Source organism: Dreissena polymorpha, chromosome 7 (assembly GCF_020536995.1).
Source record: "Dreissena polymorpha isolate Duluth1 chromosome 7, UMN_Dpol_1.0, whole genome shotgun sequence".
NCBI lineage: Eukaryota > Metazoa > Mollusca > Bivalvia > Myida > Dreissenidae > Dreissena > Dreissena polymorpha.
This window is the reverse complement of record NC_068361.1, coordinates 9947480-9958568: the sequence shown is the minus strand read 5'-3', so window position 1 is coordinate 9958568 and position 11089 is coordinate 9947480.

Genomic DNA, 11089 nt, shown 5'->3' with positions numbered 1-11089 from the left:
TAAGTTGTGAAGAACTGACTTTGATCCGCTTCGCCTTTAATGCTTAATTTAATGTCAACGCGATAATAATCACAGAAGACAAATAGTGATTAACCTGTATGTATGTATGAATGGTTACTGGTTATATGGTTATATGGCTATTTTTGTGTGTGGGTATTTGTGGGTCGTTCCTTAAACTGTGGCTGGTATAATTGCATTTCTAAATAAATAGTCCCAAATAGTCATTAAACAAAACGTATTTTTTGCAGTTACAAGGACACAGTAGGCACTTGAAACTTCTGAATATTTCTTATATCGAAATGGTAAAAAATATTATTTATCTCGGTATTATGCGTGACGGGAGTACCGAAGTGAAGATCATAATACAGAATATATCGTGTATCAAGATTATATATTTAAGACATCACGCTAATTCTGGTAATTAAAATGCTGTGAACCAACAAGAAAGAAAAATTATTATTTTGTTTATTTTTTCAACTTATACAATTTATTGTTGTCAATTTGTAACAGCATAATGTATGTAACGCAATACTTATTATACTGACCAGTGAAATTTATAGCGGATATTCGTGTCTATTGACAAATGCCTCCTTTATATCTGCTATATTACGGCTGTTTTCGTACTCGTCCTTTCCTTCTGATTGTTTAAACAATTTTAAAAGTTGCTTTTATGTTCATACATGCACTGTAAATAACAGCAAAAGTATTAAAGCAATTCTTAAAAAAAAACTATATATGTGCTTAAAAAGAGTTTACTTCGAAGCGAAAACTGTTTTGATCTTCTGAAACTAACTGTATTTATTAACAAGATTAGTTTCTTGTTTTCGTGCTTTTGTGCTAAAATAAATTCGTTCATGCCATACCAGGTATATACTTTCTTTCAGTCAATGAAGTTGTGGCAGATCTTACGTAGTGCTGAAGGCGCTTTTTATGCCCCCTTGTCGAATGATCGGGGGCATATCGTTTTTGGCCTGTCTGTCATTTTGTCACAAAACTTTATTCTTGGTTAAAGTTTTGCGATTACATTTGCAATATTAAAGATAGCAACTTGATATTTGGCATGCATGTGTATCTCATGAATCTGAACATTTTGCGTGGTGACAGGTCATGGTCAAGGTCATCATTCAAGGTCAAAAGTCAAAAAACACAATTCAATGGAAGTAATAAACTTCAAAAGGGATATAATTTCTAAATCTGCCAAATATTGAAATTTTATTTCAAAGCGGGCATTGTGCTTCTTAAAAACACATCTCTTGTTTATAATAATAAACATTTGAAAATTTATGTCACTGTGCTTCGACCAGCTTTTAATCCAACCTGCTCTTCCGCCATCATTTTCTCGGTCTTGCTGTTCAATCGGTTAAGGATGATGTGTGGCATTCTGGAGGCCAATAAGGTTGATGGTTCGGTAATTCTGGCACACTTTCGTTTTTTTTTCGGTAGCCGGTTGACTAACGACTGGATCCTCTCAGACCTTTAGGCATAATTACGTCATTGCTTCAGTCGATGCCTGTTTTCCGTGATAATTCAGCTCAAAGGTGACGTTATTCACTCCCTCAGATTTCGCTGCATTTAGACTGCGAATGGCCTTCTACGCATTTGCCTTAAGTATAGTCTTATTGTCTTCGCCCGCTTATGGTCTGGTGCCGTTCTGAAGGAACCTGGGGTCTGGTCGAATATTGGGTACATGTCAAGGTAATTGTAATTGGAAGTCCATCTTTTCAGGACTGTGACACTCTCGGCCAGAGGGTTCTCTTCAGCGTCTGTTATAACACTAGCCTTTATGCCTGAACTATTTTATGTTTGCAGAGCGACCCGAACTTTATTAGCCATATAAATGCAACGCTGATGATAAAAGGTTTTACAAACAAGTCGGGGCAAACATGATATTAACCTAAGATATTACCCGCATGATTATAACAATGAAATGATAATACAAATTGTAAAATGTTTTTTTATGAGAACATTGCGAGGAACAATAAAGCTCGATTGCTCAGAATCTCTTTACTAAGTAAACAGTGTATGTGTAAAGGAATTCACTAACAGTGTAAATCACTTAACTTTGTCGGCTACAACTAGTTATTTTCATTAGTCTGTTCGCCACCTTGTTCCAAACACCTCAATTAAAGCGTGTAATTTGTAATCATGTAAATTATTAAATCGCTAACGAACCTATGACCAACTTTTACGAATGAGTGTTTGAAACAGAAAGCTTGAGTAAGGGGTCGTTACATTATGGGAGAGCTTGTCCTTCGGAAGTAATATCATGAAAGAAAATTTGTCCCACGAAGTGCAAGCATGGGTGAGTTTTTGTCTGCGGTAGTAATAGCATTGGCGAGATTTCGTCCGGGATATAAACTAATTGGAGATCTTTTTCAGGGTAGTTTAATCGCGGGATACTTTATATCATTGTATAACTCTATTTTAATTTGTAAAATAGGTATTGTCCGAGCTAGATTATGTCCAGAAACCGAAATATGCGTGCAGAAGGGTAAGTGTCTGGTCATTAATGGCTTAAACAAACAGTTCGTACCCTTTTTATATATAATGTGGTTGTAATCAACAATTAGTTAGTTATATATGTTTCACTGCTGAATGCGAAACTTTATTTTTTGTCGGTATATTTTATCAAAATATTTAAATAAATTAAATATTATGGTTTCATATGTATACATAGTATGTTGATAAATAATTCTTTATAATATTTGAGGATGTCTTTTTAATATTTGTTGTTTTGATTCTTTAAAAATCTGTTCTTACGCAGCTTATTGCCCGTATTTCTCCTTACAAATAAACATTTACCAAAGCAATCAAATGTCTTTTTAATTGGTATACATTAATCCAGAGACAGTGACAGTGTTCAATTGATTAAGAAATTAAGCAAAATGTGAACACACACTAAAACATACGTTTATAACGTGCCTCTTGTGGCATTTTAACTCAGGAGTCCACCCATTTTTTTCTTCAATAACAATCCACTTCACTATTCCTTTTTCGATAATGCACATTCGCATAGCAGTTCTAAATGTACAACTTATTTATAATGATATAACTATTTATTAAGATGTGTACAGTGAATTCTTTGTTTTGCATAAAAATGTGACCGCTCCCTTCTCGAACAGCTCCTATTTGGAACATTTGAGTTCAATAACCGCCCACAAATGTTGACTTTTAAAATTCATGATACATACTTAAATTATTTTTAATTAATTTTTAGTGAACCTTTGAGGAAATATCTCACTTATTTTTAAAACGATTTCTGTTTGAAAATTGCGTCCTTAATTTTCGAAAGTAGTGGGTGGGACGGTGGGGGCTCCATTGAAGAATGTTTTTTCATCTATTGTCGACGACTAATACAGTAATACGACTGAATGATCCGTGTACTGGTAATAAAACCCTTTTTCAAGCAAAACACAACATGAAATAATATTAAATACGCAATGAAATAAAGAAAAAACTTCAATTTCACACAGATATCAGAATACCAGCATACGCAATAATTATATTCATACAAATATACTTAAACTCACCAGGGTGGTAAAACAAAGTGGAACACATTTAGGACTTGCGTTTATTTAGTGTTGTACCTGAATGCAAGCTTGGTCAGTACATCATAGAACTTGAACAGTTATATTGAATGACCAGCGAGAGGGAATATCAGAGCATTTCCAAATGATTGGACATAGCAACTATTTTATCAGCCGTCATGAGTGAACGCGATCTAAAGCGGGGACAAAATGTCCAAAAAAGTAAACTTATACTATATGAAAAGAGAGATACGAGATACTCAAATTGACCCGTACCGCACTTATTGTTTGTCATAAAACGATTTGGCCTGTATTTTATCAGAAACATCGTTAAATGTTTTCTGATCTGTTGACGCTATATCTCAGCGTAATCAAGCGTAGGCAAGAGAGGACTTTACGTCATAATCATCATGGACATGTCAGCGAGGATTGGAACTGTGTGTTTCGGTATTTCGGAGAAGTATGGAATCCGATAAAACGACGTCGCCATCTTGGACTTGGGTGAAATCAACAAGACCAGGCCATCTCTGAACTCGTTTATCAAACTTATTTGTTTCCCATACCGTAAATACAAGTAGTTGTAGTATCGGTCCTATAACAACATCATTTTGTTTTGCAATTTGTTTTCAGGGAAACGATTGTATGCTTATTATTTATACACTTGTACGAATTTCAACAAAATTTATGTTTAATGGGAATTATTTGGCTAACACAAATATTAGTTACAAACACATTGAGTCTGTTTTTTATTCATGGCATAATATGAATTTCGACTGAAAAGGTACATTTCATATAAATTTAGAAATTGTTAAAACGTCAAGCAGTAAGAAAATAGATCTCCCATATTTTCGGTTAAACGTGACACTTATAATAATTTAAGACATTATTTTTCGTAAGATATTATTCTTGTAGATATGCTGACTTGAATTGACGGATCCCAGGTCTGCCTCTGAAAGTTTTAACTCCTCTTCAGCAGATAGTGTTTTATCAATAATGTCCGTTCATCACATTAAAATATCAAACCGAACTCATGTTATGTTTGGTATAAACATGTTTTAATGCCATGTAATATCCACAACAAATAATTGGATAATAATGCGTTGATGCGACAACCGTTTCTAACTTACAAACCTTCCTTATTGTTCCTTGATATATCGCAGGTAAGCTGCACTCCTTATCCGCCAGTCTCCGCTTAGACCTTAAGAGCCTTGACCATCAGGAAGCGTTATGATTCACAGCTGGATACCATGGAATGATCTCAGTCAATACAGACGCAGTATCCAACCGAATCACGAATGTGGAATAAGGTATCCCGATATAGACATGAATGGTTCTTCTGCGTTGGAAACATTAGACTAGAAACGTACGTATTCATTTGATTAAAGCAACTTTGAATTCAATCGTTTCACACTTGATCAGTTTGACAGAAAGCTTATTCAGACAATTCTAAAATAAAACAGATATATGAGCTGATGCATATGGAACAGCACGCATTCACAATATAAAATATTTGGTATATTTTTATTATTTTTCTTTAAAGAGAGACATGTCGAGAAGATGTGGCCGGAGTTTACATTGCTGCACCTCCACAACTCTCGCGATACACAGCCTTTGGTACCAACCTCAGGTAGTACGCAACTTCTTTTTTGAGCAAAACAACTGTATAAGTAAGATTGGTTTAAACTGGATCCGTTTGTTGTTTTCATTGCTTTAAATAAATGAATTTTTGCTATAAATAAACATATACAAATTAGGTTACACTCCTGCCGACGCAGCTGACGTTTCACTTTTTGTATTTAAACTTCTTGTTAAGAATGTCGTTCTTGCGTGAGTAATAAACATTTTAACGTATTTATTTTTAATGGTTATTAAAAGACGAATACAAAAATTATCTTATCGAATGAAAAATAGTATATTCGATTCGCGCTCTGTGAAATGGGGGGTTAATCCATGTGCGTTAAGTGTCGTCCCAGATTAGCCTATACAGTCATCACAGGCTAATAAGGGACGACACTTTTCGCCTTAACTGTGTGTTTACTAAGAAGAGACTATCGTTACACGAAAACATCATACAAGCGGAAAGTGTAATCTCTGATTAGCCTGTGCGGACTGCACAGGTTAATCTGGGACGACACTTAAGAACATGCATCAAACCCCTTTATCACAGAGCACGGTCCATATATATTTTGCTTCAGATCATTTGATTGTATGGAGGAAAGACACTTAAGCGTGTTCCTGAATCTTCTCCATTCTGATATTACAGTCTGGATGAAATCTGTGCTTGGACGTTGTAACAGATTAGGGACTGTGGAAGAAGAGGAAGAAGAGGCTGAGAAAGAAGAAGAGGAAAAAATGAAAGAAGAAGCAAAGAGACTTGCAGAAGTAGCAGAAGCAGAGCAAGCAGCAAAAGAAGAAAACATACATAATGAGCAGACAATGAGTCTTGCAAAAGCAGGGAAAGTACGTAAAGAAGAAACGGTGACGCAATTTGATGCAATTGCCCAACCAAAAGAAAGCAAGGGAATCATACTGCAGGAGACAATACAGCGATTCTAGACGTTGTTGAGCTGCCAGAACCGCTGACGACAACGACACAGAGACCCCAGAAAACAAAGAAACAAACACGTTAAGTAGGCTAAGGGAAACAAATGATGATGTACGTTACACAGAGAGGGTTTGTTCTACTTTTAAAACATTGAAGACAGTAAAAGCCTAACTCTATGTGAGTAGGCGTTGTCAACGTTCATTAGAATCAGCTTTTGCATATTGGCAATTTTGTTAGCTTTTCAAAATACGCATTTTAAATACGTTTTTTGTTGCGTTCATTCAATTAGGTGGACTTACAACATCAACCGATTTCTGATATAATTAGTTACGCCCCAATGTGTTTGAGTCTTTCATATTTGTGTCATTAAATGTTGAACCAAACCAGTTTTCATGGTAAAATGTTTTCATTATGCTTTCATTAAAATGGTAAAAATAAAGCTAGTGTAAAGTTTTATTGAATTTGTATTTGACATAACCTACATCAAGCCATATTACAGAAAGTAAATAAGACACTATTTAAAAGTTATCACAGTTATATAATACATATTAAGTGATTGAACTTTTAAGTTCGATGATTGTGCATTGTTCACCAGCAGTCTAAAATGTCGGTAGTATGATTAGAATAAAGATGAATATTTGAACAAAAAATAAACAAACATACTTAAAACTTATTAAATATTAAAATGCTCTTACAAATTCACCGATTGCATAAACTAAACGTCATTAAAACAAAGTGAAGGTTCTATTAAAATGGTTTAATACTCGGCGTACGTATTTGAAGTTTTAGATATCTTGATTATCTCTTTATTGCAGAACTGTTTGTTAAAATGCTGTATTGGAATTATTTGAGAGAACGCGTTTAAAGTTTGTAGATTTCAAAAACCAAAATTAAAACATTGCATAAATCATTATCACTAAAAGCTATAAATAATATAGTTTAAATAGGCGGCATTTGTTAGCAATGACGCATGCAGCCGATAATACGCATGGCAATGGGATATTTTAGGGTTTTTAGACAAAAAAGAAACCAAAGAACCCTTCAAAGAAAAGGGACTACAAACTAAGGAAATAATGTGACGCACGTTACAGTTAGAGGTTTTTGGCATAATCTTAAGACATAGAACAAAGTTAAACTACAAACTTACAATCCAAACTCTCTGTAATAAGGTGTTATCAATGGTTTTTAGAAGAAACTTGTGTATACTTTTAGTAACGTTAATGTCATAGCCTGTTAACAAATGCATGTAAAATACGTCGTTTTGTATTGTGTTTATTCCATTTGTTAGACTTACACCAACAGTTTTTGTAATTGATACAACTATAAGCGCCCACTTTCACATTTCCGTCATGTATGTTCGCCAACGACCTGTGTTCATAGTACACAAATGTTCTGAATATGCTTTCATAAAAATGGTATAAATAGAAATTATTTAAACGTATCGAACGGGCATGCGACCTTTTAGATGATAACACGCATCTCGTCTTTCCTGTTCATACACCAGGTTAGAATTCGATAAAACAATGACGTTAGGAAATAGTTAGCAGCTTTAATGGAGGAGTTGATTTTTGTTTACTTTTCATGCTTTTTAACGAACTGAATATTAAGCAGGCACACGTATGCCGTTGTAATAAGAGTTCATAAATAAATAGGCTGGTGGATAACGGGCATTGATAAAAAAAGCAGATACAATACACTTGGACACCCAGGCCCACGCCTGTTATTCTTTGTTAATAGTAAACAGTAACACAGCTGTCAGTGTTATATAGATTGGGAAACAAGCCACAAACTATTAATAATCCGGCGGTCACGCGCTTGCCGATGATATAGAACAATCATCAACAAACAGGCAAACAGCTGTCGATATCATAAATAATGCAAGTTCAAACACAGTTGCCAAAGCTATACAGAATAACAACAGGCACACTGTTGTGATTGATCTGTATGGTTTATTAAAATCAGACGCAACGCTGCTGATTCTAAAATTAATAGAAAATCAACCTGGCACACGGCTTCCGATGTTGTAAAGAATTTCTACGGAAACATGCACAAGGTTAAATGTGTTATTTATAATTAAATAAACTTGAGGGTGCGCGACTAACACTGTATAGCGATTTAAAAAGAAAACAAGCAAGCAAACGGCTGTTCATGTAAAGCACATGTTGAAAAGGAAGAAACACAGCTGTGAATTGTATTGTATACAAAAACAAAGAAACAATACCATTGATATTTTACAATTGAAACAGAAGCAGGAACACGGCTGCAGATGTAATGTCAAATTAACGAACAAAAGGGCAGGTCCCTTGCTAATTGGCTTTCGATAATTTAAAGAATGGATGAGAAAGATGGTACAGTACTGCCTGTTTTATAAACAAGCTTGGTAACAACTGCCTTTATTATACAAAATGGACAAACAAGCGCTCACACAGCTGCCGACGCTGTTCATTATTCTTTATCAAGTAGGATAAAGGCTGACAAATGATACAAACCAACAGGTAAACCTCTGCAGATGCAATAATATATTACACCACGATGATGTTATAAATCATATTTTTAATAACTAGGTATACAGCTGACGATGGTAGAAACCATTGTTAAATATGCAGCTACACTGCTGCCGATGTAATAATCAATTGATAGACAGTCAGTCAAACATTTACCCAGATTATCAAGAATTTACTAAAAAAGTTGAACTAAACACTGATACTTTAGAATTTATAAAGTTTGCAGAAAAAATACATCACGTGTATACAGATATGCATCGTATCAAAGGCGCTCATAAGACAATAACGTGAATTGACTTTATTATCGGGATCAAATATATCATACTAACTGGCTGTAATGATAAAATCACATGGATGTGGTATGAACGGCAGAAAGTGTTGAGACGGGCGAAGTAAGCAAATATGTACATGTACGCTGTTTAAGTCAAAGTAGTGAATATACTAGTAAATCCTCAAAAAAAAGACACAAAGGTAGAAAGGTATTCAAGTACACCACTTTAAACGAGCGATTAATGAAATTAATTAAACAGCTACAAAATTACAAACGGGACGATGTTAATATGGTATGATGTTTAACGGACATAAACTCAAAAAAGGCGGACGCCTGAAAGTGTGCACTCATTAAAATTAAAGAACGGTCAACATTATTTCATAGATATCCGGCTATGTTAACAACAACCGGAATACTCCAAGCGAGTCATTTATTTTGATAATGGCATTTATACAATACATCAATATTGTCTGATACTTACAAAAGCCCTCAACATAGTGTGCGTTATGGAATGACTCATGGTATTAATAATGATAATTGTGCATGTTTAGTTTGCAGTCCTAACGAGGGCTCTACCGACATTATTTTCGGTAAAGTAGTAGAGATCCTCGCTGCTGGATTTCCCACGTGTTATTGGATAACTTGTTATGAATAAACGTATGTTTTATTCATAATTTTATTTCGTATGGTCTTTTTACAATGATGTAACTGTTTGTACATGAAGCGTAACTTTCCTGTAGAATGCAATTTATGTGCACGCGTTTAAAGTCTCAATCATGCAAATTACTAATGACCCCAGAACGAGAGGTCTTGAAAATACTCCTTGTGTGACGATTTTTGCCGATATTGATCATGAAGGTTCGTTATTTATTATTATAGTAATTCATAGTGTTAAAATTCAAAACGAAAGTAAGTTTACCGTTTTCACGTCTTTACTTTTCGTTCAGTTATACGCAAACATTGTACGAGTTTTAGAGTGATCATTGAATGTTTATGTACATACTTTAATAATCAATGTAAGTTGTTTATAAACATGCATTTGGTCGCAGTGATGTAGTGGATATGGCGTCCGCGTAGCGATAGGGAGGTCGCGGGTTCGATCCCTACTGAAAGATCGTTCTTTGTCTATCCCCCATAGTCACCCAAGACACCCGAGCTAAACCAAGTCACTCAAGACACCCGAGATGAACCAAGTCACCCAAGACGCCCGAGGTGACAGAAGTCACCCACGACATCCGCGATGATCCAAATCACCGAAGTGATCGTAGCCAAGCAAGGTACACAGAGCATACGAAACCGGCTTGTATAGTGATTAAACGTACATAATTTGAACAACACAATAATTTTGAATCATTAATAGTGTGAATATTAATTGATTCCATTTTTAAATGAGGAAATTGAGTATCAAATCAAACGGCTAAAGAAAGCCCCTGTAAAAATCCGCTTGTTGAAGAGTACCACAAGTGTTTGTTGACATGTTATATAGGTATTGTTTAAAAACTGCTCGGGTTGTAGAAAGATAACTGCAAGTTTTTAGGTGATAAAAAAAACAAACCAAATATATTGAAACCTTGCTATTTTTCGTCAAAAAGACAGTTGTGGCCAGGGCTTATCAAACTAATGCTCCACACTGTACATTTTTAAAAGGGTAAGACTGTCAAAGAATTGTTAAAGCATTGGTTAACTGAAACATATTATTACTCACTTCGAAAATGAGCTTTTTTGCCAGATGAATAGCTTAATGCATTTCAAAAATTGTGTATGTTCAAGTTTTATAAAAAAAAAAAAAGTAAGTGTTTTTAAAATGATTAAATTAAGTCATTAATTATTTAATTAAGCAATCCATAACATATTGATCTAAGGACTTTTGACATTTTCAGGGTCGAAATGCAATAATAATCTTCTTTATACCCCACAAAACAACATTATATGGGGAAAGGGTAGAATATACTGGTCTCAAGTTGTCTGTCTGCCCGTTCGTCATCTTCAACTGGACGTAGGATTTTCATTGCCCCCATATTGTTTGAGTAATAGTCATATGTTAACGTGTTTATTTCAAGGCATTTCTTGAAAAGTACAAGAGGCATCAAATTAAAACTTCATAATTAAGCAAATCTCATAAGGGATTAGCAAAGCCCTATAAGCATGAAGCATGGTGCTCTACTGTATTTCTAGTATTGCTTCTGTATTATTAGAGTTATTGACATTGGTTTATGTATTACATTCGAATTGTGAATTAAGC